At 46.7% G+C, this 25,288-nt stretch overlaps 1 long non-coding RNA gene across 1 annotated transcript in view; it reads right to left on the bottom strand.

Moving 5' to 3' along the window:
* LOC147738130 (uncharacterized) overlaps nucleotides 1-25,288 on the bottom strand; it is a 47,124-nt gene that overhangs the window by 5,662 nt on the left and 16,174 nt on the right. Inside the window, exon 3 of the long non-coding RNA XR_015307464.1 lies at nucleotides 15,037-15,087. This is a non-coding gene — a long non-coding RNA (uncharacterized LOC147738130). The remainder of the gene's footprint in view (nucleotides 1-15,036; nucleotides 15,088-25,288) is intronic.

Genomic DNA, 25,288 nt, shown 5'->3' with positions numbered 1-25,288 from the left:
TCTTATCAAATAGAGGGAATATATATAAGCGACCACGATCAACAAATAATGGAGTTAAACCTAAATGGCCTAAGATTTAAAAAATATACAACACTTCCGGGAGAAATAATGAAAGTAAATTATAAGAAACTATATTGGTCAGATAACACCAAAGATTCTATTACAAACACTGCGCAGGCAATTGTTGATTTTCACTTCGAAGGATAATATTCGAATGCTGTCGAAAAATGGTCTCTCTTCACAAAGCAATTAATTACCAGTCAATCTCAATAATGTGCTAATAAAGGTCAGTGGAGGAAAAAACACAGCATGTTCATTGGTGAAAATTTCGTTTGAAAGCCATCAATTAAAAAAAGGACGTAACAGAATCCTGAGATTGGTAAAAAAAGTTCGAAGTTAATTTAATTTACAGAGTAAAACCTAAAAAGATAAATAGAGGAGTAAAGAAAATGGTCTGGAAAGACAAAATGCAAGAAAAGCAATAGTTGTGGGCAAAAGCTCTATATGCTTGCAAAAGGAGTAAGTCAAGAGGCTTCTGGATTGTATTAAACAAACTGAGTAGATCTAGTAGGAAATCTACTTCATCAACAGTAACTGAATCGGAATGGGTATCGTTCATAGATATGCATTTGAATCCTACTCCTAACATGGCTGTGAATTCTACTGATTGGGCTATAAATGAAATAGGAGGAGAAAAGAATAATAACTCAGTAGCGATAACAGAAAACCAAGTATGTAAATTAATACAGAATCAGAGATCCAATGGTGCCCCAGGCCCACATGGGATTCCCGCTGTGTTGTATAAGGAGAAATCATCATATTGGTCGAGCTATCGAACACCAGTATTTAATCATGCTCTCCAATCAAGAACCGTCCCCGAGGTGTGGAAGGGATCTATCATTTCTCCTATATATAAAAGTTGGGACTGGTCCCTCCCATCCAATTACAGATTAATTACGCTCCAAGATATTGAAGCTAAATTAGTTGCATCGGTTCTACTTAAGGAGTTAATTGATTGGGCTAATGAAAACCATTTAATTCCACCGAACCAATCAGGTTTTGTACACGGTCAAGGTACAACAACAAATGTGTTAACACTGGGAATTTTAAAGGAAAAATATAAAACAAAAAAACAGCCATTATATTTATGTTTCGTTGATTTTAAAGCTGCTTTGACTGCATAAATAGGCAGATTTTATGGAGGAAACTGGATCGTTATGGCATTAGCTCCAGCCTTTTAAATGCAATACAATTGTTAGATACTGATACCTGGACAAGAGTCCGGCTAGGGAATGGCTCAAAGCTTTAGAGGAAAATTTTAAAAACTCAAGGCCTAAAGCAAGGGTGTGTTTTAGCTCCATATTTATTTAATCTATTTTTATCAGACTTTACCCTTGCAATGAACAATGAGTTAGCAGACTCACCAAAGCTGGCTGAGAAACAAATATCAAACTTATTATACGCTGATGACGTCGTCCTGCTAAGCCAAACAAGGATAGTACGGCAGCGATAAATAAACAAAACATCAATGTATTCAATTGAGAACAAAATGACAATAAACGAAAACAAAAACAAAATTAATGGAAGTCAGTACCAAGAATCGGAAGGGCAGTCAATACAAATGGTACCACCAAAAGCGAGAGCTAGAAAAAGTTCAATGTTATAAATTTCTTGGGATACTGTTTGACATGAAAGGATCTTTTTCATATCATAAAATGGAGATGAAGAAAAGAGCCAAAAGTCTACAAGGGGCTTTTCGCCTACTTTATAGCTTCTTGGGAGGCCCAACTTTTACCCCATTAATAAAAGTAATAAAAGCGAAATTGCTCCCGAGCCTTATATGGAAGTGAAATACTCGTGGCTTGATGCCGCCCAGGCGGCGTGCTCCAGCCCTGAGACGCTGGCGCTGCTTTGCCAAAAGCATACCGAATTCTCGGATGAAGCCGGCTGTAAACTGTCCTTCCTTGGTAGAGAGGGTCGAGCGTGCAGCTTTGGGGAGGTTATCGCCCATGTTTTGCCATCGCCATGGAGTCCCTGGCTGCCAGGCTACGGCAACACCATACACACAGGGGCATTGGTTTCCCTTCCCGCTCTCTCCTGGTCTCAATGTATGCGGATGACGTCACCCTATATGTCCGCCACCCCAAGGAAAATCTTAGCCCCCTGGTTCGGGAAATCATAAATTTTGGCGGGCTTTCGGGCATCCAGATGAACTGGAGTAAGTCGGTCCTATTTCCCCTGACTGATGCTACTGTTCCCTTCACACCGGACTTTCCATTTGTGTGGGCATCCGGCCCCACGTGCTAGTTGGGCATCTGGTTAAGTAGGGATTTGGATGAATTGTGGAGGTAGAACTTAAGGTGGGCTGTTGATTGGCTTGAATCGAGAATCCCTTCGTGGAGCCGACTGCCGCTATCCTTGGCTGGCCGTATCGCCATAGCAAAAATGGTGGTCCTGCCTAAATTTCTCTATCTCTTCTTGAACATACCTATCCCCCTCACCTCTCATTTCTTTCGCAAACTTCGCTCTCTAGTCATTTTGCTTATTTGGGCAGGTGAACAACCCAGGGTGGCCTACGATATCCTCACCCTCCCTATGTCTGCTAGTGGGATGGGTGCGCCTGACTTTCGGATCTACGCCTGGACTCAACCCACCCCATGGAATTGACATTTTGGAGGCCGACTGGTTGTAATCAAACCAAAAAGTTGTCCCCGAATTACCGGCTCTGCCTGATCCACTTCAAGTACTTGCACAGACTGTACCGCACCCCAGTGCTGCTCCACTGGTTCGAGCTCACCCCTGGCGATACTTGTATGCGTTGCGCTGCTCCCGCCGCAGACTTTGCCCAGCTTGGCTCTGCCCCAAGGTCTCTGAGTTCTGGCAGGCAGTGTGCTCCACCGTCTCTGACATCACCGGTACTGCAGTGCGCCCAGACCCTCCCCTGTGCCTTCTTGGCTTTGTTAAGTTTTGCCCTGATGCTTCCCGCCGCCTGATTTCGATGCTTTTGGTCCTCGCCAGACGTAGGGTGGCCATGTGTTGGGGTCGGCGGCCTGCTCCTAGGGTCGAGAGTTGGTTCGAGGATGCCTATCGATGCCAGACTCCTCTCTGAGTTTTGGGATTTAATGTCTGCCAGGTCCCGCCCTGTCGACATTTGGGCCCCACTGGTCGCCTATCTCCTTTTCCCGCTCCTCTCCGCTACCTCTCCCGCGCTCCCCGCCGGGCCTGGGTCCACAGCGGCCGACAGGGTTGGTTAGTAAATGCTCCCACCTCCCCTATTTCCCATCAGCGCCCCTGCTGCTTTAGACTTTCATATGTTATTGTGCTTCTATGCGTGCTTCCCCTTGGGAGGCTGTAGCCCTGGACTGTGGTTCTGTGACTTTAACATTCCTGGTTTTACTGAATTGCTATAAACGTAACCCAATTGCAACTCAATGTCTGTATTGTAATTTATCTTGCTACCGCGTGCGGCGGTTTGCACGGTGTATTGTGTCTGCCATGTTGATATTCCTTAATAAAGGTTTTTGAAAATAAAAAAATGTCACTTTTAAAAGACAAAGAAGTGTTTATTAAGAGATCCCACGCAAGGATGTTGGTCCAGGAATATACAAGTCTTAAGGTCCAACCATATTTAGAAATACCATGGTCTCTACAAACCAAAAACACCTTTATGAAAGCACGATCCGGCAACTTACCTGGCTTAAAACATGTAGTGCCCTGGTTGAGAACATCTAAGCCGACTATGCCACCTATAGGACGAAAGTATTTTGCATTTTGTTTGTGTATGTGTTCTAATGATAGCGGAAAGAAAACGATATTTGAAAAACTGCTTCACTGGCAGAGGTGTTCGTATCTGCAGACATGCCATGATAGTTTTTTTTAGACCATCGAATATTAAAATGAACGCCAATTTTACTAAATTTTTAATACTTGTTAAAAAGAAGTTGGATACTTGAGAGTTGCCCACAGGAAATCTAGAAGTCTAAGATAATTAAGGACAACATTTAGTAATATTTTTATATCACACATCAATTACAGAAATGTTAATTGTCACAATTTATATTAAGTCCTGGAAAGATGACGATCTGATGTAATGTCTATAAATTGTGTTTATGTTATTTAAGAAAACTAATTTGGATTTTTTGAAATTTTAAAATCGTTGGTCTGTATTTAAATAGGTATGTTTCCTTTAAGAATGCAGTAATTGTACGATTTTTGTTAATCATGCAATTAAAATTTACCTTACTCCCTCTGTTAGAAAATGCTTTCCCTTTCAATCCCCTGCTTCACCTATCTCCCCCAACCAACCACATGCATATATCTACCACCTGCTTAAAACAAGTGGTAAATAAAAGCAGAAAAACACTATGAAATAGTGAATGGCATGTGGTTTGACAGGCAGAAGAATCTGTTCCTGGTGGCAACTGCCCAGTCCGTGGCATCAAACTTGTAAATGGACGTTACTGGGGTAAATCCACCACAAAGTGAAAAAACAACAATTACATGAGATTTTGCTGCCACTCTAGTACTGTGCAACTTCTAACAAGGGACTATGAGAGGTCTTGGACCGGTCCTGTGACCTGGAGGGTCACACCAAGTGTTCCCTTATTTAAGGCAGAGGACTGTCATGGGTTTAACAGCTAGAGCGGTGGTGGCAATGCACCCTGTTGTAAGGATCCATAGCCTAATGTGATCTTTGCATCATGGTCAGTGGAGTGGCATCCTACTGACACACACATGTAATTCTACATTTCTATACATGTGCCCAAACTTTGCGCTAACATCAAGTGCGTGTTTAGGGTGTTGGTGTGCGTAGGTTAAATGCAATGTGAGAGTGCGACAGAGTAAACCGCTAGTCTAAGGGACACCCCCCACCACCAACCTCAAGACTCTCCCAATAGTTCAAGGCAGAAAATAATACTCTACGACAACGTGATTGTTGAGGCCCAGTTGGATGATTGTGTGCTGCCAACCGAGCCGTTCAAGGCTGCATTTGCTAAACTCCTAACACAACAGGGTCTGAATCTACTGGCTTCCTGGAAAGCCTGAGTTCGGTTTTTAGTGGCTGAATTCCTGACTACTCTGTGTCAGAGGTCCATGAGGGACTACACTTACTCAAGTGTCGAACACCCTATCTGAGCTTACGCCTGTGGTCCAGCCGGCCACAGTGTGGGCTCAATTGCTGATGCCGGACCTCCAGGGAGCTGCACTTACCGACAGGCCAGCTGTGACTGCTACCTTGGGACTGCTGATCTTCAGGCAACTGCAAAGAAAAGACAGAGTGGGTGCCCTACTGAATGCAGTCCTACCTCCAGGACAAAAGCACTCCACAAAAGCCTGCTGGTGGGTCACTGCTCTCTCAAGTGTTTGGGCGTGCCATTCAAATGCCGGGAAACAGGAAAGAGACCCAGACAAGACTGACTCATCCCGTGAAAGGGTAAAACGCTTACAACAGAACATACACGCATTGGGGTGACTGGAGTGACAGAACTGCACCTATACTATATTCATGATACTCCTAAATGCTCTTAGAGGGTAAGGGGGTATCAGAACCAGATGCACCTGTCTGCAGCACATGGTAGTCTGGCATGCCTGCACTATCTTTTCACCCAGACTGTCCATAAAGTTGATTTTAGTGCCGCTACACACATAGCAGGGGGAATCTCAGACCATTCGCTGGTGGAGGTGCAACTCGATGGTCCGGTTGTGCACTTCATCCTACCCCCAAGGGTTGATCTGGGATATTTATAAGACAAGAAGTTCAAAGCTCGTATGAGAGATGGAGCAGACCTCTATTTTAAGGAGAACGGGCGGCCTGTTGAATCAGCTTGCATGCTACAGGGTGAATTTAAGACAGTGATTCGAGGCCAGACACAAGCCTTGATTGGGGGAATGCCGAAGGAACGTAAATTGAAGTGCGAGGCTGTGGACAAGGAATGTGCTTTCCTGGAGGCACACTGGGCAGGTGGGGAATCAGTTTCTCTCCCATTACACCATCAACTGAAGCAGCACACATTAAGAGCACTAATGGAAAATAGCGGGCACTCATGCGCTGGCTACCCAGAATTGTCTCTATGATGTCGGTGATAAAGCCAATGAGTTGCTTGCATGGTGTTACGGGTGCGGCAGGAATAGGCAACACGCTGATCTTAGTCTTAGTGGGTTTTAGTTTGATATACAACGAGTCTGAGCTTTTCTTCTTAGTTGTTATCTTTCCTCTCGGGGAACGACTTCTCGCGGTCTTCCTAATCCCAGATTCCGCCGACGATGCTCTATGCTCCCTGTCGAGTCTTCTCCGCGGAATAGGATCTTCGGTTTCCGTCTTGCCGCTCGTTGGAAAACAGGGAGAAAGATAACGGGTATAAGTGGTCTGTTTGCTCTGTCTAATTGCTGAAAGGGTAAGAGAGTGAGGACCAAACTACCGGTGACACACAAGTAAGCTATTGCCGGCGTGAGGGGTTTAGTGCTCAGGGAAGGGGGTACCAGGAAGACGGGGGGATATCCCAGGTTTAATCGGTACCAACTGCTTTACGTTTGACCCAGCCCCTGAGTTTATCCCGTACCTGGTTGAGCCATACACCTCCCGCGGGTGTATGGCTGGGCAGCTCGTGGGGTCAGTGGCTTCCTGGCTTCTCATCCTCCGCGTCCTCTTCAACGACTCTTTGTCTTCTCTCTTCATACGCTGCCGAACTCCGCTCTGCTCCGTCTCTCGCTCCGTCTCCGCTCTGCTCCTCCGTCTGCTCCCTCCGGGTGAATAAACACCCACCTGATTCGTTGTCCCTGGAATAAGACGTCTCCGTGGCCTGTTGTGACTCCTCCCACTCGTATTCCCAGTCAGCATTAAAGGGCCAGTGTTCCGATTGATTGTCTACCTTTGTGTCGACGTTCTGTAGAGAGTACAATGAGTGAGAGGTAGTGGTGGCCAATTGTTCATTTGCATTTTGTCTATATTCCTGTGCTTGTGACGACCCCAGGTTGTTACACATGGTTAGAGAGACAAGACAAAGGACGGAACTGGATCCTTGAGGACACTGACAACAAAGGGACAGAAATACCGGGAGAGACTTCCTGAAAGACCTGACCCTGCCAATGCTAACGAATGAGGACCGAGATGCACTAGACCAAGACCTGACAGTAGACTAAATAAATAAGACAATAGGAACAAATAGGGCAAGCGACGGGGTCCAATGAGCTCCCCATAGAATTATATAAAAGCATGATGGATAAAATCAGAGAGTGCCTCCAGAGGAGGTTTCAGACTGCCTGAAAATAAGGGTGTCTCCCAGAGGACCAAATAACATCTGAGGTGGTGGTCATCGCAAAAATGGACGAACCGGCAACTGAGTGTGGGTCTTATAGACCTACCTCCCTGCTTAATTTTGAGACTAAGGTCCTTGCGTATGCCCAGGTGATCTGCCTGCGGACAGTAATTGCAACAGTGGATCATCCTGATCAATCGGGCTTTATGCCACACCAGGGAACGCGCTTATATCTCTGACACCTTAATGGAGTACCACATGCAATAGGGCCAGGAGGCCGGTCAAAGGAAACCAAAAGCTGTCATCGTAAGTTTTGATTCTTGAGGATGTAGCAACACCTTTTGTCCTCTTCACCAAAGCCCAGGACGGATGGTTGCAAGGGTGCCTTTTGGTGTCAGAAAAGGCATACCAAAGCACGTCAGGGTTGAGGGGGGTCTCCTTGCAGAGGCTGAAGGTAACGTTGAGGAGTCCAGACGAGGTCTGCTCATGGTGGAATCTTGCTCTAGACTGACTGGGAGCGATCCTCTAGAAAGGAGCTAATCTAACTCAGGGCTGAGCTCTGATTGCCAGCCTCCTTGACATGGTCCAATAAGATCCCATGATCGACCCTGTCAAAGGCGGGCGAGAGATCCAACAGCACCAGGGCCTGAGGAGTACCCGTCAGCCCTCTCTCGCAGTATTACGGTCTCCATTGAGTGGGCAGGCCGAAAACCAGCTTAGTGTGAGTCGAGATAGTTGGATTGGACTGTTCAATAAAATTGGACAGGCACTTCACCACATGAGCCTCCAGTACCTTTGCCAGGTCAGCAAAGAGATTGGGCGGTAATTGAACAGGATCTGGGGTTTGCCCCTGATTTCTTCAGAAGGGGAACCACAATTGCATCTTTAAAGGCCTAAGGGACACAGCCCTAGAATAGGGACTCATTCAGAAGAGAGAGGTCTGGACCCGGGAGACGGTGAAGGCTTCTTTTAGGATGTGTGGTGGGCAGCAGTCCGTAGGGGATACAGATTTTACTTTAGACAAAAGGTCCTGGAACCCCTGTGTACAGTAGTTCTCTGCAATCTTCTCTGCTGTGCACATCGGTAGTGCCCGGCTCTTCTTAGGTCATCAGGAACTGAAGTTCAGAAACTGGGGATGCCACTTGAAAACTAGATTTAAGGGCATTACAAGGGAGTGACAGGTAGTGTCCAATGGGCCCTTTGCATGGGGTGTCTATGCCCTCTAACATGCCCACCTTCTGTGAGAGGAGGACACAGTTGTAGCCCTAACTGGATAAGTCCCATCATCTTCAAGATGGTGGGCACTGAAAAGTGAACTTGACCTAGCCTCCAGCACCCGAGGGCTAGAGTTGGCAGAGGGGGGTACATCTCCTCTTCTATCAAAGGTTTCCCACCTGTCCTGCCGCCAAAAAGGGTGTGAGGACAGGATGGAGGCCAGCTCCTTCGAACAGGAGAGGCTGGGGTTGCATTACAAAGGAGACAAGACCTTTGAAGCTCCCCACCACGGATGGCTCTTCCTGTCCAGGGGAGACATGAACACCTCCACACAGGAAATGCATTGTTCTCAGCCTCAGAGTGCGCAGGCACTCTCCCTTGAGGTCCAAACACACTCTGGTGGTAGCAGGCTGGCTCGGGCCAGTCAATGACCACACTAAAGATTGATTGGTTTCAGGGGACCCCGCTAAGGGGCCCTCTGTTTTGCAATTTTTAATAAAAATTTACACTGGAATCGGTGCAAGTTTATTATGTTGCGATGCTTGGTGCCAAACATCACATATTTCAGTGAAGCCATCATGGAGCTGCGAACTCATAATGACGAGTGTCCAGCCTATGTACTTGCTATGGGGAGAGGATGTGGTGCAGCAGCCAGAGCTGCCAACTTGGGCACCCTTCAATGACGAGGCAACCTTCGACGAGGCATCTGTCGACGAAGCAGGTAGAGCCTTGAGAGCCATCGACCGTCTCGTCGGTGAGGAGGCATCCAACGATGACCGACCGGAGACAGTCCTCTTTTTCATCGACGGCGAAGTGAGGGAGGTGGCAGACAAGCATGACAAACATCGACGGAGAAGACGCAAATTAAATAATCATTGTAGGTTTAAGAGAAGAAAAGGTGGAAGTCGTCATTGTAGCAGTGGCGACGGAAGTCTTCGTCGACGAGGAACCCTTTTTTTAGGCAAATTTGACTCAGGAAGAGATTTAGACGCCTGAGACTTAGAGGCAGTTCTCGGAGGCGTAGAGGGCATAGCTAGTCCCTTAGAAGGAGCAGGAGCCCTTTTTGAGGAAGAAGTCAGGCCTTCATGAGTAGAGGTGTGGTCTTTCTTGAGCACCTTAGCCATAGCAGATACCAACTCCGCCTCACAAGCCCTCTTCTTAGAGATGACAGTCTTGAGAGAGGAATCACTCTCAACATCTGATAAGGGATTATCCTTGGTCTTGAGTTTCTGTAACCACAGAAGTAGACTTCCCTCTCTGTCTCTTAAAGTCTTTTGAGGAAAAGTCCAGCAGATTTTACAATCTCTCACCTGATGTTCAGGGTGGAGGAAGTAGATACATTTTTTGTGGGGGTCTTTGGAATGAAGCCAGAGTTTCACACAAGACTCACAGTGTCTGATGAGTGACCTCTTTCTAGTAGACAAAGCAGTGAAGACGGGTTTCTGAAGAGAAAAGGTAGAGGTACTGAGCAGCGCTCAGGGAGACTCCCTACACACGATGTGCCTCTGAGGAGAAGGTTCCAGAGGGCGCTGTCGCCTCATTGGCTGGAGTTTGTACCATATCTAATGATTTGGACAAGTTATTAAAGTGACACGTTTTTTTCCTATTAACGTCCATGTTACAATACTTCCTATTGCTCTTTTAGCTATGCTTTCGCTATGCTATTGTTATATTGCTATTCTATGTACCGTGGGAATCCCACTTCAACGACGGAGAATGATTCAAGCATGTGAATCTATAAAAGATACCCCATTACTGGAGAACAGTAGATTTCTCACAACTGAAGCTCTTACCCAAGTTGCTTTAGCCTTAGTCATCTCTCACATTGACTACACTAACTCTTTACTTTGGCATTCCGGAATATCAATCTAAAAGACTGCAACTAGTGCCAAGCCAGGCTGCTAGATTAATCTATCGCCAGCCAAGAATGCAGTATGTCACCCCTCTTATGAAAAAGTTACATTGGCTTCTGGTAGTCGAACCCAGTGCATTCAAGTTGGAATGCCTCCTCTTTACAGCGCCCCATGGCAACTGCCCAGTGTCTGTATCTACTCGGGTCCAGAGATATATACACACTCGGGATCTTAGGTCTTCCCATTTGAATCCCCTAGCTACTCTGTCCTTTAAATGCTAGAAATTGGGGGGACTAAGATTTGCGGTCCTGGCCCCTCAATTTTGGAATTCTCTTCCTCAGGACTTTAGATAGATGATATCATATCCTCAATTTTGGAAACTCTTAAAGACCTGACTCTTTCGCCAGGCTTATGAATGAAATCACTTAGCGGCAGGACTCCCTTGTCCGCAGCGCCATGAAATCTTGTGGTGTGCGCGCGCTTTATAAGTATTTTTAACATAGCATAGCATTTAACATCGTCTAAATGGGACAACCTGGAAAGTCCATCTGCATTGGCACTCCCAGGTCTCTGTTTCACTTCAAAGTCTATTCCCTGTAGGGTGATGGACTACTTTAGCCATGAGGGATTTCCACCTTTCATTTGCATTAACCATCAGTGAGGCCTGCGGTCGGTTTGAACTAGGAAGTGAGAGCCAAAGAGGTTTGACATAAACTTCTCAAGGGCCCAAACCACAGCAAAGGCGTCAATCTAAATGGCACTTCAACGCTGTTCCCTGGGGATTAGCCTTCTACTGATGAAAGCAAGTGGCTGATCTTGACCGTGGTCATGTTTTTGGGATAGCACTGCTCCTATACCATGTTCCCAGGCATCAGTCTGCACAATGAATTGCTTGACATAATCTGCAGCTTTCAGAATAGCTGCAGAGCACATCGCTTCCTTCAGCGTGTCAAGAGCCTTTAGACAGCTCACAGTCCAGTTCACTATTTTTGGGCATTCTTCTGGAAGTCAGTTCTGTGAGGGGTGCCACAATGGTGCCATAATCCCTCACAAACCTCCTATAGTACCAGGGAAGCCAAGGAAGGCCCTCACTTGAGTCTGGGTAGTTGGAGCCACCCAGTCCAGAATGGGCTAGATCTTGGGTTGTAAGGGCTGAACCTGGCCCCCACTAACAAGGTGACCCAAGTATGCAACCTTTCCCTGCCCTATCTGGCACTTGAATGCCTTGATAACGAGGCCTGCACTTCTCAGAGCCCACAGTACTTTCATAAGGTGGATCAGGTGATCCTGCCAGGTGGAGCTAAAGACAGCAATATTGTGTAGAAATGCTGCACTCAAGGATTCCAATCCAGCAAAGGCTTAGTTCACCAACCTTTGAAAAGTGGCAGGGGCATTTTTCAAACCAAAGGGCATTACAGTGAACTGATAAGACCCATCTGGGATTGAAAATGCAGATATTTCTTTTGTTCCTGGAGTCAGATCAAACATACTCCGATACTTGGCTGCTCCCAACTTGTCAATAAGTTCATCTGCCCATGGAGTTTGGTATTCATCGCTTTTGATCACAGCATTCACGCCCCAAATGTCCACACAAACCTAATTTCTTTCTTACCATCCTAGTTATGAGGCTTGGGGATTAAGACAACTGAGAGGGACCAGGGGCTCTCAGAAGGCTTTAGAACTCCCAAATCCAGCATCATGCTTACTTCAGCTTTGATGCTCTCTTTCACATGTTCAGTCTGCCTGTATGTTTTATTCTCGACAGGTAGGCATCCATCAGCGTCTACAGCATGGATACACCAGCTAGTCTGGCGAGAGGTCAAAAAGAAGAGCTCAGCAAACTGATTTAGGACTTGTCTGCAATCAGTCTCCTGAAGGGCAGGTAGGGTGTCTGACCAGACCACACCTTCCACTGACCCATCTTTTGGATTGTTGGACAGGTCAGGGCCAGGTTCACTCTTTGCTTCCTGATCCTCATCTGTAACCATGAGCATGGTCACATCTGCCATGTCATAGTAGGGTGTAAGGCGGTTGATATCTTATGATTCCTTTCAGAACCAGGGTCTACCAGGTAGGTGACCCGCCTTTTCTTTCTAGGATAGGGTAGGGTCCACTCCACTTTCCTTGCAGAGCCCTAGGAGCCACAGGCCCCAAAACCCATACCATCTGCCCTGGCTGGAACTCAACCATAGCAGCCTTTTAGCATTACCAGAGCTTCTGCAGCTCTAGGCTGGCCGCAACGTTTTTGCTTACTATTTTAACGTACTCATACATCCTGGAGCAAAAGTCAAGCACATAGTCCACTATATCTGCTAAGGTTCAACAAGAGGTTTCTCCAATCTCAGACATAACTAAGCACACCTGGCCGTGCTATCCGACAGCTCCGCCGCATACTCAAACCCTTGAGGGGCTGCTAACCTATGGTGCGTGTAGACACCTAATTATGCATCTTTACAGAACAATGCGATCAGATACAGTAGGCACTACACACGGGCCTGAGAGGCCTGGAATTTAGACTTTGACATTACATTGGAAGATCAAGCCTGGCAGCAGGCCTGTGAACTAATACGCATGATTTCTAGTAATGACCATTTTCAACTGATACATTATAATTTTCTGCAAAGAACCTACTTAACGCCACAAGACCTTTATCGAATGGTCGTGTCTTGCCCAGATATATGCTTGCGCTGCAACACTGTGGGGGCTGATTCCTTACATTAACCATGATCCTGCGATGCAATACACTCCTTCTGGCAACAAGCTGTCGAAGAAATGGTGCATGCCACACAACTAAGTATTGAGCTGACACCCAAATGCTGTTTATTAGGCCTGTTTAGATGTCAGAAGGGCGCAAGATAACCTATACATTTGGTCAGCCGCCTATGGTACTGGCATGACGTAGAATTGCAATCACATGGCTGCCCCAGCATGCCCCGATTGTGCTCTGGCATAGAGATGGGCCTCTTCTTCTACGGCAGACGCTTCTATCTCGTCTTGCTCAGATTCTTCCCCGAAGATATCCAGAGTGTGTTGAATGCTTTGACGCTGCCTCTCTCGTCATCGAGCCTGATGATCGGGTAGAGTCCTCTTGGACCGAAATGACTTACAAGCGTCGTAGTCTTCCTCCTTGTGCTGCGGAAAGAGGCACAAGTTACAAACTTGATGTAGGTCGGTGCGAGGGTACTTGGCGTGCCACCCAGGACAGAAATGGAATGGAGTCCGTTCCATTTGCAGATGGCTGGCCCTACGCAGCAAAGCCCGACGGTTGCCCACAAGGTTTTCTATCAAAAATGGAGAGTTTGTCTATCGATTTGAAACGCGGAAAACACGGAAACGCGTACTGAAACAATACCGTTGAGGGTAAGGTGGACTGCGCACTGAGGGGAACCCGAAGAGCAGTTTCGGAGCGCAGAAATACGCATCCCAACCAGTTTGGCGTAAAAAAACAATCTAACAATGGAGTCGATGCCCATGAGCACTATCACCAAAAGGAGGAGTCCTCTTACCTCGTGACTGGAAAGACTTCTTAAAAAAAAACAACTTGCAAATATCCGGACCCAACACAAGATGGCAGGAGTATGCAAAGCATGTGCATCTACAGCACACATGCCTCGAAGAGAGGATTAATGGCCCCCAAATCCCTGCCGTGGTATCTGGTCATGTTGTGGCTGAGTGTGCCATGTGATGTGGTAGGCTGTAGTGCTTGGTATGATTTGGTCATTTTTGACAAGGTGGAGTGCTGAATGGTTAGGTAATTTTTTCTTTTCCTTTATTTTGGGATCGTGTGACATAGTGCGGTACCTACCGTATGATGTAAGTAAATAAATTACATTGCTATTTTACGGTAAGGATGTGGGGCTGAGTGTATTTAGGGCCGAAGCCTTGCTGATTAAATGTAGAATAACAGGCCTGGTAAGTCACTGCTGACTAGAGCAGGTTAGCATCTGCACAGGCCTTGGCATTGATCCTATTAAGGATAATATGTGACGGGCACTGGTGACTGGAGCTGGCTAGCAACAACGCTGGCCTCTGTTATTCATTACAAGTAGGGTAACAATGCATGTCAATATTGACTGGAACTGGTTGGCAGTAGAGTTGACCTCTGGTTTTGAATATTTGCAGGATTTAAGGTACAGGGGTCACTACTGACTGGAGTTACTTAGCAGGATAATAGGTCTCAGGGAGCCATTACTGACTGAAGCTGGTTAGTATGATCACTAGTCCCAAGGTGCTACTAAAGACTCAAGTTGGCTAGAATGATAACAGGTCCCAGGGGCCAGTACTAACAGGAGCTGACTAGAAGAATAACAGATTGACGTAGCCCATCATTGGCCGTGTGGTGTGCTGGGCGATGTCTGGCATCTTATTATCGTTGGCGGGAGGATGAAGCTCTGATAGGAGCTACTACAAGAAGAGAAGAGAAACAGAACCACTGATCGCCACAGAGTGACAACTGCCCAGAAGCTGAAGAAAGAACTCTGGAACAGCAAAACTCCTACACCCTGGAGATTCTCCAGGGTAAGCAAATGATGGTAATGAAATGCAAACTGCAGCATTAAGGTCACACACTACAACATCATTCCCTTTAAACCAAAGGTAACAGCCTACAATAAAAAACGAACCAAAAAGCAACAAAGCTAGAAAAGGCATTTCCAAATGCTGCAAAAGAGAAACAGTTAATACAAATGAAAAAGATTAAACTTTGTTGGTACCTTAGTAATGTGCTTACTTCTGGGCTTCACTCCATCTGCAGCAATAACGCTCTGAAAGGAGAAATTACTGCTGTGAGTCTCAGAGTCTTCAGTGTTACTGGTCTCAGTCACGAAGACTAGTGTCGGAAGATAACTTTCTCTTATTTGGTTTTATAGTTCCACCAGTCACGCCATCGCTTTTAGCAGACCCGCTACTATCAGCAGCATCATAACTTCAGGCAGACCAGCAATGCGGATCTCACCACTCACACTGGGTGAATATTCAACAAGTACGGTGTCGGTTTACCAAGTAGAACAAAAGAATCGGGTCTCACAACCATACTCAGAGGCACAGCTAGCTCTGCCGCCACTTGAGCATACACAAACACCTCAGCACTTAAGCACCAGTCCCAGGGGAGACCATCTGTGAAGTCCTTGTTAACTTGCACCACTCCTGGGTCAGCGCAAGCAGCATCATGGCTAGCGTCCAGCACCGCTACCACAAACATTCATGAACATCCAAATCCTCGTCACACAAACTACCCAAAAATGGCTTTCTAGATAAGCAGCCAGCCCTGTAGTTTCTGTCTCTGTGCACTAATTTGATGTCAAAGTTGTAATTTTAAAAACAACCTTAGCAACCTTACAGGGGCCTTACTGACACCATTAAGCTTTCAAACCAAAGGGCTGTGGTCTGTGAACTTTGAATGCCCCCAGACCTCTTCTGGACAATAAGAACTGGTGAAACCATTCAGAGGAATTGGTGACATCATAAATCATGTAAAAGGGCAGTAAGCTCACTCCGTACCCTCAGAAAAACAGAGCGCACTCTATGAATGAGAGGTACCGCCTGAGCTTTAAGTTTGATACAATGCTCAACCCATTCACTGGACCCACTCGGTTAACAACAGGAGAATGTAGTAAAGTATTCTTAATGTCATTGGCATTCGATACCGGCATGTCACTCAACACCGCTGGATTATCAGGCACCGGCCTCATAGCGAAACCAACTTAGTCTGATTCTGCCATTCCATCCCTTACCTTCCATTGATAGATACACACTTTTTTGAGTGAATCTTTTTACCCAATCATTCCAGCAGACTAACAAAGTAATCCAGTATATATCGATATCCTGCTCACCTAAGGCTTTGGGATTTATACTGGAGCTGGTCAGCTGTTTCTCACGGCTCTAGTTTTATCAAAGGCTACATCACACAAAATCTTGATGGGTAGTCCTGATTCCGCCCTTTCATTTAACAACACCGTACCAGCATGAACCATACACAAGGGACACATTACCTGTCGCAGGAAGGTGGAACGAACTATGGAATCAATTGCTAAAGCTAAGTTATTCCCTCTGGAGACATTCTTCCTCATGAACATCAATTGTGCCGACTTTTACAGTAGTGCATACACTCATACTGCTTGAAAATGCCCCAACACTGCAACATTGTCCTTGATCCGGGCATTTCCCATTACTTCCCACGTGTGCCTTAAACCCACACCTGTAACAACTGCCATGATGAGCTTTCTCAGCTCAATTCCCATTTCTCTGGAGTTCACAGAACAACCCAGAGCAGTCCCAAGAATGCGACTCACTGGTGATGCGCCCTCCTCAGAGGTCAGTGTCTTAGATGAAAGCGTGGAGCGCTCTATGCTTTTAAGAATATTCACTTCTCGGGGAGAGTTGGGTTCTGCAGCTCAGTAATCTCTCATGCAACTTCTTAGAGAATCAGTTAAACACAAACTCGTCTCTGCTACATACATCCACTCTGTTCTCAGATTTGCTAGGGGTTCTCAAAATGCAAAGAGCTGCAATATATTCCTCACACTTTCCTGACTACCTTGTTTTAAAAAGTTGTGACATTCAAGCGTGATGCTTGGTTCATCTCCATACTGAATTATTTAGAGGTTCTGTTCCCGCACGATACTCGTCCCATATTCCAAGTGCTTCAACCCTGGTAGGTTATCAACTGCCTATTTGCAGATCATTTCTAAAAACTCTCTGCTACTTTCTGCAAGAAATGGAATTATTATTTGTGGTGAAAGAGGAAAAAACACAACCCCTGTCAGAGTTAATTTTCAACGCCATTAAAAGTAATCTGGAGTCAACCCCCTGGTACCTAAGGCACGGAACAGGCAGGCTTAACTTAGGGTACTATGTAAAATATGTATGCAGAAACCAAAACAGTAAAAGTCAAAATGCAAAAAAATAAAAAAGCGAAATAGAAAAATAAAGTGAAATGTAATGAACAAAATAACACTAAAATGACAAAACCCAATAAGCGGAATCTGAGATATGAACTGTAACTCTTTAAGTAGAGATAGTGCCAAGAATCACAAGGTGCGAATGATACTCCATTGTTGCGGAAGACCTAGGCGTAAATTGATGGTGACCACGATGGAAGTCAGGTCGGATACACCAACCAGGTTTGTGCTGGTCAAAGATTTTACCTTTTGACTTTAGTCTTCTTCCATAATAGGAGTGCACTTCTATAGCCTCCCATGACCTCAGGGGAAGCACTTAGAGCCTCATATGGGCTCAGTCAAGGACCAACAGCCAGGTCCAGTCCATGCAACTGGTCAGCTGGACAGTTGCAGCAAAGGCCTTTTTAGTGTACTGTATCCTTGTAGGTTGAACAGGAGGTCAGCCGTATTACCCTACAAGTCTACTTCTTTGTCCAGAGTAAAGGACGGAGCAGATCCAGTCCTTCAGGGCTTTTTTCAGATCACAGACAGGAGGTCCTGTCCTCTTCTGCTCTTCCTCAGGTCTAGGAGTGTTCTGAAGTGGGTGCCTGCAGATGCCTCATTTATGCCGGCAGACTATTACGTGGGAATGACTCCTAGGCATGCCCAAACCAATGGAGTAAAGGTTACCCGGCAATCAAACCCACTTTAAGCATTTCTAAGATGACAAACTTCTTCAACCACACAACATTTGGTCTTTGAGAGATGAGGGTGTCCATGGGGCATATACTGTGGCAGTGCTAGTGCCCTTCCACATCCAGCAAGGTAGGTGTCATGCTTCAAAACATGAGCCTGCTCCTCGTTGGGCCGGCGCTGCAATGCCCAACGGGCACCCTTACAGGGGCTCTTTATCGAAGATCTTTTGTTCCTTGCCGTATGGGTGTAGTGGGTGTGAGGGGCCTTAGTCAAGTGTAGATGTGTGTGGTGTGGTTTAAAATAGGTTAGGGATTTCTCATGAAGACTTTATTCTGTCGGGTACCCTACCTAAATAAAATACTAAGGGAGCAGTAGTGTGTTTTGTTATCTATGCGACAAAATACCTATTCTACTCCCAGATGGTCGACATGTTTCTCGCCTTAGAAATGTCAATAATTGATCAGTGGTGATTCTTCAGGACCGTGAGTCAAACAAATTGTGAAAAACAACCTATCTACATACAAGTGTGGTAAGGGTGCAATGCTACCTACCACTGGTATTCGCCTAGGGAATGGCCTCCTAGGGAACAGAGATCACCTGTAATAAAAACAAACAGTGAAAAGGCACAGCAGTCCTGAGTTTTTATACTACAGGTCATGAGACGTTTTGCGCATGATATTCATTAGAAAGTTGAAAAGCACTGTTTATCAGAGGGGTAACCCATTGATCAGCGACCACCTGATATTCACAAGGCTGATGCGCCAGTGTGTGCAAGACTCACCGAAATTAGTGTGAAGTCTGGCCTCATCTGATGCAACGGATAAAAGACACCCAAACAGTGGTGTCACTATGAAAATAGGAAAATCGAAATTCATTGAGTCAACGAGATAGGCAGGCACGAATGTGTAAAGTCTGCAACGGTTGAAGCACACATGCGCTGGGAGGAGGCACTGTCTCGCACACAAAGGTTCAAAAAGTGTCATGAAATGTTGGTTTATAAACAAGGGGGACTGTTGTGTTTTCAACCTCGTGACACCCCACTCGTATCGTATCCCAAACAAAGAACCGTGGGGAGTGGGCAGTGTCAATGTTTCCTGTGGCTAAATATGTGTGCAGTCTCGAGGCAGTCAAAAAACAACTCCCTGCTGCCCGTACGGACTTGTGTGAACAGTAGGGCGGGGACCACAGTATCAGCGGATACACTGGGGAAGAACAAAACAAGACACACCCCGTTACCATACTCGTAAACCGTTTGTAGCTTTTGCGGGCAAACAAGGAGTCACTATTCCATGCTGTACGAGCGCTACAAAAAAAAAGACGACACAAACACCTACAGTGGTGCTTACCTGTTCCCAACGCAGAACCAGTCTCTCGACCTACCCATACCGCTGCTCTTCAGGAAGGTGAAGTCTGCTCCGGACGCGGAGTATAAGTACTTTTCATGCATGTTGGAATGACTGTGGTGGAGGAGTGGCCTCGTTACTCAACAGCGAAGAAGGCTGAGAGGCATGCGTTAAATGCTTAAAACAAGGCGGCCTTCTTGGAGTGTAGTACATAACCCAGCTAAGAGGTAGTTGGCCCTAGAAAACTACGTACGCTGAGTGTGTATTGCCCTGTGGGTTGTTTAAGTGTATATACAATTCAATGTAATATAAGGGTATATAATAAGTCCTAGTTAAGGTGAAATCAGTGATAAATATGTTGGCACAGTAATGGTATAGCGTATGCCAGCCTCCCTTATATTAGACTGTGCCGGGGTGAACAGCCACCTAGGTCCATGCGAAGTTGAAAGAGAGTACGTGGGTCGATGTGAAGTTAAAAAGCACCCGGTAGAAGGTCTTGGACGTTTAATTAGTTATTCTTTTAAGTGGTGTTAGGGTAGAGGTTCCTATGGGCCAAAACAGTACAACAGGTAGGCACAATGTGTCCGTCAGAGTACCCTATATTTGGCTATAAGAGGGTAGAGCGAAGAAAGTGTTTAAGGCCAGCTTGATATTACTGTTGTGTTGGGTGACAGAAACGTATGTTACTTCGTGGTTGTTCCAGGAGGAATAAGTGCTGGGTGATGGAGGCGTTTGTAATCATGCTAGTTGTCTCATTGTCCTTAGTAGGCCAGATAAAAAACAATTAGAGATAATGAAGGAGATATGTTCTGCAGGTGCTTCAGGTGTTCAGCGAAACCCAGGGGATATCATCGTTGACTGCATCTAGGGCATGACCGCTGGACTTGGAAAAAGCCCAATAACTATTCCCTCCTTTTAACCCTTTCGATGCTCATGACGAGCTCAGCTCGTCATGAGGCACAGTTGAGCTGTGCTGATGGCGAGCTGAGCTCGTCATGAACAATGAGGATTCATAAAATGTCAGCACAGGAGGGGAAAATGCACAGCAGCCATGGTGTTAATAACATGGCAAATATGAATTGCCATTCAATACTATCGAATGCCATTTGGGCATCCAATGAAAGGAGTACCTCCTCCTCATCTTGTGTCTTTTTGGTCCAGTATGGCCTTCGAAGTTTGAGCCGTGTGTCCCTATGACGCATAAACCCTGACTGATCCAGATGGACCACTGTGCTAGTATCTTCACCAGCACCTATGCCTCTGTGTTTAGCAAGGATATCAACCTATACGACCCACACTCGACCAGCGATTTACCTTTTTGGGGGATCACCACTATCGTGGCTGTGCGTTGGTCCAGGGGGAGTTCCCCTTTTTCTCTTAACTCACATTTAAAAGATGGGGAGCAACCTTACTTGCTAGACTCTTGTACAGTTCAAGTTTTTCAGCTTCTCTATTTTGTTCTTTTCTATGACTGCCTATTTGTGCCTGGGTGTATCCTCTGATCACTGCCTTGTAAGCCTCTCACAAATTGGAGGCCGATTCCACCGAGCCCTCATTGTATTGAAAGTATTGTGTAGTTTGCATCTGTACCTTTTGCATGAACTGCTTGTTTCTGACGTGCCATGGCAGTGTAGTGTTTCTCGTTGGTCTCTTTAATTGCACTGTGACTGTGGGAGTGGTCGGATATAGCAAGCGCTTTGTGTGTGATCTCCCAAAACTGTCCCACCTGTGATTTGAATGTGAAGATGTACTCTAGTCTGGATTGGCTTTTATGTGCCACGCAGGTATGTGTGTACTGTTGACTTGATGTATTATGAGCCTGCCACAGGTCAATCATGCCCATCGCTGCTATAAATCCATGTAGTGGTTTGCTTCAGAGTGTCCCCATTGCCTCGGTCAGTCTATCTAACTGCGGGTCCATGACAGCATTCATGGCATCCACAAGAATGGGCATGCCTATGGGCAACTCAAGTATGGTGCTTCCCAGCAGTGTAAGGGTATCACTATGCAGAATCTGAGGAATGTATACAGAGTAAAGGTTCAGAGTTTTCCCTTCCCAAGAGCTGGTGATTGCTACATACTGTCCTAGCTTGTCGAGCCAACGCCTATTCACTATCAGTGAAACGGATGCCTTAATTAGAATACCCTTGAGCCTGAGGTATACCCTGCGTGCATGTGCAACTTGTACCCATATCTATCCATTGCATTTCAGTGATTGCCTCTTAGGTGGGTCTCCTGGAGCAGCACCACGCCTGGGCCATGCCTACGAAGGCAGTGGAGCACAAGCGTTCGCTTCACCTTACTGACCAAACCATTGATGTTCCCCGTCAAAATTGTAAGTGCCATCATGGAGAGTTGGTCATGTTATGGTGGGTGAAAACTCTCAACCCCTCGCGCCCCCAGCTGGTTAAGTGCATCTCCTCAGCACCTGTTCCACCTCCATGGAATTGTTTCATGTGTCCGACAGCTCTCATCCATGTGCCCTCCTGTATTACTGTGTTTCTTAGCTCCGAGCATAAAAATAACAACTACTGTAACAATCACACCCACTTGATGGGTTTCTATCCCTCTAACTTGCACCCCCCACCCTGCTTCCCTGCTTGAACTACCCTCTTCCCCAACCTGCAGGGAGCTTTTCGCCCTATAGAACATGCTTAATGCTAAGGTAGGCTGGAGTCTCTCATCTGACCCATTCTCGCCTGCGTTTCCAGCCCATTGTAACTATTAAGTTTTGTTTAATTGCATAGTGCCTTGGTTAAAATATCTCTTCCCATTGTCATCTATATTTCGTTGTCCCCCCTCCCCACTCTAGGGCCCCCCTCCAACAACAGCAAGGCCACTGGAGTGAAGTCCATTCCTCGCTGCTCCCTGTTCAGAGCCTTTGCACAGGTGACGCATCCTATAGCCAGTCTTGTTTCCCGCATAGTCACTCAACGCCATTCTCCACCAGACCGGTTCTCGCCTCTCTTTTGGCTTCCCATGAGCCCGGGGGTCTCTGCTGATTTAAGAGGTTTTATATAGCGCTGGCTGGACCCAGGAGTATCAGAGCGCTTTACAAGGTGTTTCAATACAGGTACAGTGTGTATAAGCACAGGCAATGGATTAATAAAAGAGTAAGTCCACATAGGATTCATGACAACTAGATGAAAAAGTAAAAACAATTGCTAGACACTATGAGAAATACAATATAGCGGTCACAGCTTGGTGGGAAGCTTCACCTAAGTATACAAAAACATGCAAGAAAAAACTGAGGGTCATAAGGAGGGGAGGTAAGGTGATCAGATTGAAGGAAAGGGGGTTGGGTAGGCGGGTGGTCACTAGCCATATGTGGAGCAGCTAGGTGTGGTGATGCAGAGGGGCGAGGCTACTAGGGAGAGATTAGAAGCCCCAGTATTTATTAAGGAGAAGAAATTTGAGTTCTTTTTTGAAGCTGGGGTAGAACTGGTTACAACAGAGGTCTTTTGGGAGGGCATTCCAAATAAGTGGGGCATTGCCTGATAAGGAGCGTGACTGAGTGGAATTCTTTTTCTGAAGGGGGGGATAAGTAGGAGGGTGTTGGAGCTTTTCAGTGATCGCGTGTAGCCTGCTTTGGTCAGTTTGTTGGAGAGGTATGTCGGTGTGTTTTGGTGGAGGATTTTGTGCGTAATGCAGGCGGTTTTATATGTGGATCTACCTTCAATGGGGAGCCATTTGAGGGCGGGAGAGATGTGGTCAAATCGTTTGCAGTCCGTGATAAGCCTAGCCGCGAGGTTGAGCACTGATTTAAGAGGTGCCAGGTGGGTTTTAGGAATTCCGGTGAGGATGGCATTGCCGTAATCAATGCACGATAGAGTAAGAGATTGGACTGCCAGTTTAAAGTCATCAATTGGGATGAAGGGCTTAATTTTCTTAAGGTTACGGAGGGTAAAGAGGGCTCCTTTGGCAGAGTTGTTGATGTGTACGTTGAGAGTTAGGCGGTTGTCAAGGGAGATGCCTAAGGATTTGACTGAGGTGGCTAGGGACAAGGAGCAGTTAAGGGCGTTAAGGTCTGTGATCCACTTTTGAATGGAGAGCTGGTTGTTTTTTGGGGAGAAAAGAATAATTTCAGGTTTTTTTTGGGTTAAGTTTGAGATAGTTCGAGTGGAACCAGGCTTGAATTTTGATGAGGGTGTTGTTGAGGTGGAGGTTGTCAGCATGGGTTTTTATCTTATGGTAGAGTTGTGTATCGTCAGCGTAGAGGTGATAGTTAATCCCAGCTTGTTTGAGAATGAGGGTGAGGGATTCCATGAAGAGGTTAAAGAGAGAGGGAGATAGTATGGATCCTTGCGGAACTCCTATAGAGATGGGGGAGGGGTTCGAAAGGCAATTGTGGATTTTAATTTGCTGAGCAGATGGGAGTGGTCAGATGCACTGCAGCTCCGCGGCAGTCCCAACACCGCCAGGCCCCGCTTCAGGCGACACAGGACACGGAGGCACATCGGTCCGCCCAGCAGCAGGTCCAGGATCGGGGGCGGGCCGATGGAATGCAGGCCCAGGGCGATCCCGCGAAGGAGGAGGCAGATCGGGTTCAGTGAGCCAAGGCCCCGGGGCTCAGCGCCCACCACGGGGAAAGGAACCAACGGGGGAGGCAAGGAGGGGCTCCCCGCCGGGACAGCCAAGCAACGGCAGCACCGCAGCCCGCACGAAGGGCCGAGACCAGGAGCGAACTAGGCTTCACTAGGCCGAAGCGCCACACCACCCGGCCGCTCAGCAGATGGCCCCCAAACCCTGCAGGCACTAACCCCGGGCAGCGGTACAACTCACCAGAGGGGAACGGAATGACGATCTCCGCAGCGGAGCCCAGCACAGCCAGCAGGCTCACCACCAGCAGCAGCGGCAGGTCCAGCAGCTTGGAGCTCGCCACCGGTACAGGGGCTCCGGGCCCACCACGAGGCCAACAGCGTCGACCAGCGGACCATAAGAGAGGTGGAAACTGGCCAGGAAGGTGCAGGACAGCCCCCGGGGGCAGAGATCAAAAGAGCAGCGCTGGCGAGGTAAGATGCCAGGAGGAAAATGACGGATTGTGTTGCTTGGCCGGCAGAGCCCACTTAGAGTGCGGCCATCTTGCAGCCGGCCAAGCCACGCCCCCACAGTGTATGATTTATAAGAAATGCTTTTGCTCTTTGGCTTTCCTTTCGAATTTACACTATGTGTAGTTATTGAATATTATGTACTGTGCATACATTGAGTATGTTGTCGTTTCACCCTTTTGCCTCGGTGGCACGGAAAAAATGGGTGGAACTCATGTCATCACACCCACTAGCCTCTCTTATGGCTCAGGTGACGAGTCGCGTGCGGAGGTGTGGTATTGTGACGTCCTTGTTGGCGTGCAGAGCTAGGAAAAAAGTTTCTGTGGAATGCTGGCGCAGGGGATATTCATAAGGTGAGGAATCCACAGGCAGACACTGTATCCACCAGAAAAAGCGTTACCGAAGGTAAATAACTTGTCCTTTACTCCCAACAAGAGCTTTTACACATGTTTTTTTTAATGTGAAACATGAAAAATGCAAAAACAAGATTTATCCAAAAAATAGGAAGGTGAAAGAGCGCCATGCACTTTGTGCCTGCCTGCAGTGGGAACCAGCGCTCGCCATTGCGGGAAGGGAGAGGGCCATCTGTTTTCACTCAGCCGTGTGTTTATATTTGCATCGCGCTTTCACTTTCACTTTAAATGAATGCACCATGCAAAAATAAACATGGGGCTGAGTAAAAACAGACGGCCCCATAAAGATAAGAAATTGCTTTGCGACAGCAGCAAAGCAGACAAGCCTGTCCGGATGGACCGTACGAAAAGGTGAACGGACAGCGGCTACAAAACCCCATTTCCAATGGCAGGCCACCGTTTAGCATAAATGGTGATGCAAGCCAATGAAAGTGAGGGGCGGCGCTTTGAGTCCCCTTCTCAAATCCCCTCTCTTACTATAACTCTAAAGGGCAAGCAGCGCATGTGAAGCAACGCTAGGTGACACCTAAAATAGGATTGAGTTTAAATCTTCATGCATTGCATTCAAGGCACTGCTTAACTCCAG

Source organism: Lissotriton vulgaris, chromosome 1_1 (assembly GCF_964263255.1).
Source record: "Lissotriton vulgaris chromosome 1_1, aLisVul1.2, whole genome shotgun sequence".
Lineage (NCBI taxonomy): Eukaryota > Metazoa > Chordata > Amphibia > Caudata > Salamandridae > Lissotriton > Lissotriton vulgaris.
The sequence above is the reverse complement of the archived record's forward strand: the minus strand, read 5'-3'. Positions and strand labels throughout refer to the sequence as shown.